An 8,119-nucleotide genomic window follows, 5' to 3' on the forward strand; every position below is an offset into this window, starting at 1 on the left:
TTTATTATGCATCTTGGTGGCTGGCTGAGGAATGAGACTGTTACAAGGGAGGGGGCTTAGAAGGATGTATTTGTGCCTTGGCTGCATTTTATGACTAGCACAGGTGTCAAAAATCATACCAAATGTTTAGTCTGGAAGCCTCTCAAGAGTATTGTTACGACCACTGGGATTTATTTATACTTATCAGGTCAGAAAACCTGGAATACATAAAGTAGCTTTCTAGCTCTTTACAAATGCAGGGCATTTCCTAATTCCTTCTGGGACCATTTCCAGCTCACTAATCTTAACCTGCACTGAATAACTCATGAGTAGAGAGGTCAGGCAGCCTTTCTTGAAGACACAAAATCCCATATTGTCTCAAAAGTCGTTTTGCTGGAGATACAAAACTGAATTGTCCTCTGTAATATAGCCAATTAAAGAAAAAACACATTGTAAAAACAACATTGCAAGACATTAGTGTAAGTGATTGTAACTGTTACCTCACTCTACACTCTCTGGATTCCTTTCGTTGGAAGAGAGAAACCAGGGCAACGTAAGTGCATGATGGATTCACTTGTTTTTATGCTGTTTCTTTAGTGCTCCTCTCACATTAATGTGGTTAAAGAGGCTGTCACACCAGCCTCATGCTACACCCCAAAATTTCTGCACTTGGTTTCTACCAAATACAAGTATGTCTTGTACCCTATGTTTGACTAAGACAGTGCAACAACCACCACTTGTTTGTTTATTTGTTATGGGCTGCAATAGCCCTCTGCCTCTTTTGTTTCATCAGGACACATCTACAGTATCCCTTTCATACTTCAAAAATCTGAAGGTATATTTTGCTCTAGACAGGATTCCCTTCGTTAAGATGTCGTGAAAGCTTACGCCCTGGAAAATGTTATTGGTTTCTAAGGGACTACAGGACTCAAATTTTGTAGTGCTACTACAGACTAACACAGGCTACCTACCTGAAACAGCCTCCAGCGCTTTTTCTCATCCATAAGAAAACAAACTTAGGAACTGCATAACAATGCCATAGCCAAACTGTTGCTGTTGCTACGATATAGCTATATCATAGTGTTAATTTGCAACGCAAGTTATAGAACAGTGACTTATTTGCTTTCAGGACAGGAGTACCCCATTTCACTTTCCAAGCGAACTAAAATCTTTCTGTAAATGGTACAAGATTCACAACAGGGTTTAGTGTTGCTTGTAGATACGTTTAGAATTAAACTTCAAAAGAGAGTAATGTATTGTAAGAACAATTGAGACTGTTCAGCAGGGACATATTAGATTTTCTGGTATTTGTCCGCTGCCCAATTACTGTCCCTGTTTTGCTGTCAAAGGGAGACTGTAGAGGTATCTTTTCAAAACCTTTTAAGTATGAGTTATTACAGTTACCATTCTTCAAATTTTAGTCTTCTTCCAAGGATATCTAGAAATTAAAAGTTGCTTTGTGCCTTTTTATGTTCCTGCACTGAGGAACCATAAAGTGTACAGTGTCATTTCATACGTTATGGCTGGTGCAATGCATTTTGAACAGCCAATAACCTGCTAGGACAACTATATGTTTCTAGTATAACCAAAAGAATAAATGACCACAGCCTATAGATGGTAAAGAACTCTTGGCAAATTGGGGTGTGGGGAGAGAAAGGCTGAGAGCATGATGCTTGGTGCAAGAACAGGGGCATAACAAACACACAACCGTTCTGATTTCCATCTGTGAACTGCTGGAGGAAGGTTTTCATAGTTAATTATTATATTTCATAACAACATTAGCAATGTTACCAATGCAGAACAAGTGTTCCCCTCTCCCTTGGAGGGAGTGGAGAAAAGAGAATTACTTATTTGTTGGTTTGCCACTGCCTGCTTCTGTGTAGAGACCCTGGACTTCCTTGGTGGTCTTCTATCCAAATACTAAGCAGGGCTGACCCTGCTTAGCTTCCAAGATCTGATGAAATCAGGCTAACCTGGCCTATCGAGGTCAGGTCTTGTAACAATGACCCCACATGTAAAATGTGGTTACAGGCCAGAGATACAAGGTGCTCATGAAGAAACACAAGAGGTGTGTTTGGGTTTAAACTGAAACTTGGTGTGATCTCATAAGAGACATTTTGAACATTCTAATCCTACTCTCAAAGAGTACAAAAGCACAACATTAAGAAGAATTCATTCATTCCTTAAATGATTACAATAGAAATACTCTCTAGTCGTTTCAAGATCTTGGCCACTGGCTATCGCTTTAGTTAACAGTGACACCTGCTGTTAGCAATGGCTTTCCACTTTGTTTTAAAAATCATGTATAGCGCTGTAAAGATACTGTTCTTTAAGCAACCGAGTAATTTATATGAATTTATCGGAATTTATTTCATGGAATGAACCATGTTTGAATCTTCTTTTAAATATAAAATAATGTAACACTGTCATTCATTGTTTTCTGGTCTCTCAAGAATGTAGCCGCTTTGGGTGATCTATTTGTGCTGATTTATTTCTTCCTCTCTATGACAGAAGTGCCCTGACCTGGATGGCCCAGGCTAGCCTGATCTTGTCAGATCTCAGAAGCTAAGCAGGGTCAGCCCTGGTTAGTATTTGGATGGGAGACCACCAAGGAATGCCAGGGTTGCTGCGCAGAGGAAGGCACTGGCAAACCACCTCTGCTAGTCTCTTGCCATGAAAACCCCAAAAGGGGTCGCCATAAGTCGGCTGCAACTTGAAGGCACTTTATACACACACATGACAGAAGTAGGGCTGAAAGGCTGCATGGCCTACAAATCAATGAAAAATGTAATAAAGCTGACTAAAAATGCAGCCAAATTCCACAAATATTGGAAAAAATTTTGCTATTAGAAATACTGCTGAAAAATTAGTTTGAGATTTTTGATGAATTCTGCTGCAACAGTTAGCTACGTGTCTTGATGCTGCTTTTGTAGCTTTAGCCCCTCAGCATGCAGCGCTTTAGCTAACACTCTTTTGTCCTCTGGTAACATGTCTATGTACTGGGCCATCTGTTCCCAGAGGAACATTTGATACCATTCCGTAATGGCGGTGAAATTGGCAATTTTCAGGCCCAGAGAATCTGAGGAATACATTTTTCGTCCTACTGAATCCAATTTATGCCCTTCTTTATCTAGAGAGGATGAGTGGGATCCTGCTCTCTGCCTAGAGGGGAGAACCTCTGAAACTAAGGAATTAGCTGTGTATTGGAACAAAAGACCACAGCCCTCCTCTTGGATCTTGTAGAGGTTGTCCAATTTACAAGCTGAGGCAGGACTCAATGCAGATTTGGATCAGATATTCGCTATGTCCAGAACACCTTGTAGCACAGGAAGCGTGACTGGGCCTGCAGCCGACCCACAAAGCACTTTCAAAACAGGGTCTGTTGGTTTTGGATCAGACAATATATAATCAAGATCTGGGGAGGGGCTGTGGCTCAGTGGCAGAGCATCTGCTTGGCATGCAGAAGGTCCCAGGTTCAATCCCTGGCATCTCCTGTTAAAGGGACGAGGCAAGTAGGAGATGTGAAAGACCCCAGCCTGAGACCCTGGAGCTTCTTAGCCTTCTTAGTCCTCTCTGTGGCTGGCCTGTACCTGCGTAGTCCATGTGGGACTGCACAGAAGCCATGATGATGAACCAATAATTCTTCCTTGGTTTTTGGCCTGATTTTACATAATTATATTTATTCCTGGACCATGCCAGTCATTCTAATATTCACCCCCCCCCCAATATCGTCTCAGTGGAGGTCAAAGCTGGGTAGTATTGCTGCCTCTAGAGCAGTCAATTTGATGCAGGTCAACACTGTAATCCCACGTAGGAGGTTTGCAGGAAGGATATTTGTACTCCCCGTTTCATTGCAGCTCACCAATTCCCTTCATCTAAATTCAGTTTGGTACTCACTGTTTTCTTTTTATGATCAGATTTAACATGAAGCAAGAAGTGGGGGTGGGGGAGCCAGATAAATCCAGCTGAAGACAAAACACCAGGTTACACTTTTCTTGCAGTGTCATGGTAGTTGCTGGACTCCAAGTGTAATACATAAAATCACAGCAGGAGTCTAAGCATACATCTCTATGTGCCTCTTAGGAAAAAGGTCACCACTATTCTTCTGGCAAACACAAAACATTCAGAGTACATAAACATCACATTACAAAAGGCTTATTCATGCAGGGGGGGTTTGCTGCTACTGTGCAGAGTTTAGATAATCCCTCTGAAGAGATCTACTTCACAGCTATATTTGAAAATAAATGAATTCACCTTTTACAAGCCTGTAGCAATAGGATACTGCAAAAAAAAAGAAGTATTTATAAAGCAGAAATGGGGGGCGGGGAAGCACTCTATAGCACAAGGGCTTTTCATCTATAGAGAACCCTTACCATAGCAACTGATCTACTGAAGGACTGTACCATTGGTCTTTTACAGGTCTGAAAGGACCATCTCTCCTTTTACAAACTTGTGTGCTAACTTTGACCTTCCCACTAGCTTCTACCACCTACTCCCTGCCCAAGATCATTAGATCTGTTTTGTCATGATTATTTTCAGCAGTGGCACTGCTCCTCTTACAAAGGGTTTTCAAAGAGAGATTAGAGACTGCTAAATTACAATAATGAAGCTCAAGACAATGCATTCTCTTGGATTGAATAGGGACCTAGGATTCCTGCCTCATTACCAATACTGATTTCTCCTCGCCCACTGCCTGTCTGCATATCACACCTAATCCAATAATGCGTGCTATTGTCATTTACCTGCTATTGACATCTACATGCTATTGTCATTGGGGGTCTGAATTCACTCTTCTGGATTTGACAGATTCTGGCTATATCTGAAGAAGTGAGCTGTGACTCACGAAAGCTGCCAGAACTTTTGTTAGTCTTTAAAGTGCTACTAGACTCTTGCTCTTTCCTCTTGAACAGTTCTTTTCCTCTTGAACAGTTCTGCAGAAAAGGTTAGGACTCCCCCCCACCCCTCTTGGCAAGTTTTGGGAAGCTCTGTAAAAGCGTACTGTTTAGGAGAGTCTTTCATGGAAGGCTAACCTGTGATGGTCTCTTGCTTAGTTATTGTGTGATGCTGTGGTTGTGTGTTTTTTTAATCTGTGTTGGTCTCTTGCTTAGTAATTGTGTGAAGCTGTGTGTTTTTAATTGTCTTAGTTTTGTATTATTTATGTGGGGAGAGGAAGGGAAGGCAGTTTGATTCTCCTTCAAAGATAGAGATCAGTAAGCCAGTTTGATTCTCTTTCAAAGGTAGAGAAAACATAAAAACAAACTACTCTTCTTCCTTACCTGGCAAGGGCCTGACTGGCATATGCAGTCATCCATGCTTTGACCTGCACACACCTCTTCCTATGAATAAAAAGACAAAAAAAAGACAAAATGCCAGGCTCAAACCCATAGACCCCACAGCCAAGACCCGCATCCTAACTATTGAGCCAAGGAGGGAGGCTCAAAGTAGGCATGACATCAGGCAACCCACTGCAGCCCTGATATCACCACCAGGCACATGTGGCCAGGCAGAGACCATAGCACAGACAAGCACAGCTCAGTGGAAAGGCACTGGGTAGCATGGCCAAGATTCCTGGTTTGATCACCGCATGGGCAGAGGCAAGCCAAAGCCTTGGAGCTGACATTTTGTCCCCACTAACAACAAAAGGCCCTAACCTGGATGACCCAGGCTAGTCTGATCTCGTCAGATCTCAGAAGCTAAGCAGGGTCGGCCCTGGTTAGTATTTGGATGGGAGACCACCAAGGAATACCAGGGTTGCTGTGCAGAGGAAGGCACTGGCAAACCACCTCTGTTAGTCTCTTGCCATGAAAACCCCAAAAAGGGGTCGCCATAAGTCGGCTGCGACTTGACGGCACTTTACACACACACACAACAAAAGCCGATGGGCCACCTTGGGAGATTCATCCTTCATGCAGAGGCACTGAATCCCAACCCCTCTATGCTGCACTCATGGCAGTATCTCCCTTGTATCTAACCTGGGTCCTCTGCACCTTCACCCCTAAGTTGCATGGCTTATCTGCTAGCACTGCTGGGCGGGGGGGCAGACACACACCTCCCTGTTCCAGAACAGCCAGAAATACCCCACCTACTGGCCCCACGCCCTGTGCAAACTGCACACTGCAGCCAGCAGTATTGAATGTGTGTGGGGGGGAAGGGGGGCAATTGATGGGGTCAGCCTTCAAGGTGCCAATGGACCTTTGCTATGTTTTACAGCTGAACAAAACAGAAGACCAGCGGGACCATAGAGACCAACAACAGTAGTCCCAGCATGAGTCAGAACCTACCCTCTCAGATGTGTAAAGGGGCATCCACTTACAGACAGGATCACAGCTGCAGGACACTCCAGACTTTATTGAACAGCAAATTATTAAGAAGTCTAATGAACTGGGTTGCCCAAGAAGAAGAGTTGGTTTGTATATGCCGACTTTCTCTACCACTTAAGGAAGAATCACACTGGCTTACAATCACCTTCCCTTCCCCTCCCCTATAAAGTAGGTGGGGCTGAGAGAGTGTCACTAACCCAAGGTCACCCAGCTGGCTTCATGTGTAGGAGTGGGGAAACAAATCCAGTTCGCCAGATTAGCATCCGCCACTCATGTGGAGGAGTGGGGAATCAAACCCAGTTCTCCAGATCAGAGTCTACCGCTCCGAACCACCCCTCTTAACCACTACACCACACTGGCTCCCACTCCCTTTGTCAAGTATGGCATCTGTGCCTTTGCGAGCTGTTCCCAGTGGCCATAGGGAGGCAGATGAGCTGTTCCAGTGGCCATAGGGAGACAGCTACTCCTAGCACAGTATGCATCTGAGTGAGGTGGGCTAGCTGGCTGGAATGTTGCCTGAGGCAGGATGATCCAGGAGCTGGGCTGGAACCACTGGCTGAGCAGGGCGGCAGGAACAACACTGGCCATGCCAATGAAGTGCCTTGTGTGCTCTCCCCCTCCAACTCGGATTGCACTGTTTTTTCTCCTAAATGCTCTAATGCAGTTTCCTAAACATTTTGAGTCATTGGGGGTTACCGCACTTTGTATTCCCAGCAATGTATTAAGAATTTGAAAATGTTATAAAAAATATGGCATTAAAAGGGTTTTTGGATACCACGGCTTATAAATGGTTGGAAGACGTCTTCACAGGTAAAGGGGTCAAACAAAGTGTGAACAGTATTTTTTATAACGTTTTCAAACTCTTAATACATCGCTGCGAATACAAGTGCGGTAACCCCCATGGAGCACTTTTCAGGAGAGAAATTCATCACGGAGCACTAATTTTCACCTAGCACCTATATACTAAACCTAATGACAGTAGTATTTTTCTTTCCAATCTCTTCATGGAGCACTAGGAGATGTTTCGCAGAGCACCGAGTGCTCCTTGGAGCAAAGTTTGGGAACCTCTGCTCTAATGTATTAGTTTAAAGGAGTCTTTTTATATTTGGGGGAGCGGAGTTGCATTTCCCTCAATACAGGCTAAAGTGGTACAGTCCATTCTGTTAGCTCAAGATTCTACCTCCTTATTTTGCTGGATATGTAATCCAGGACCTGACCTGGATAGCCGCAGGCTAGCCTGATCTTGTCAGATCTCAGAAGCGAAGCAGGGTCGACCCTGGCAAGTATTTGGATGGGAGACCTCCAAGGTATACCAGGGTTGTGACGTGGAGGAAGGCAATGGCAAAACCACCTTTGAACGCCACTTGCCTTGAAAACCCCACCAGGGGTCAGATGTGATTGGACAACAAGAAACAAACAAACAAAAGTAGTCCAGGCCACAGTATATGGTTGAGCAATTCTTTAGGATGAGGCAGCAATTAACATGTAATTTCTTTCCTTTTCACCCCTCCCATTCCAGATGCTCAATTCATTGAAATTGCAAATGAAGAAATACGATTAATCGTGGAGGGGGGCACTGGAATGTAAAGATGGTGGGTTTGTACCCAACCCTACAAATATATTGTTACAAAAGAAAACATCTGCCTACAGCATCTCCAGTTTGCTCAACGTACCAAGCCCTCCCTTGAGATGAGATCTAAATCCAATATATGAACAAATGTCAGTTATATAACAAAATGCAGAAACCTTCACAATAATCTCCCTCCACCCCCATTTAACAGCAGAGTGTTTAGAAACAAACATCTTAATTTTAAAGTACA

Source organism: Euleptes europaea, chromosome 4 (assembly GCF_029931775.1).
Source record: "Euleptes europaea isolate rEulEur1 chromosome 4, rEulEur1.hap1, whole genome shotgun sequence".
Lineage (NCBI taxonomy): Eukaryota > Metazoa > Chordata > Lepidosauria > Squamata > Sphaerodactylidae > Euleptes > Euleptes europaea.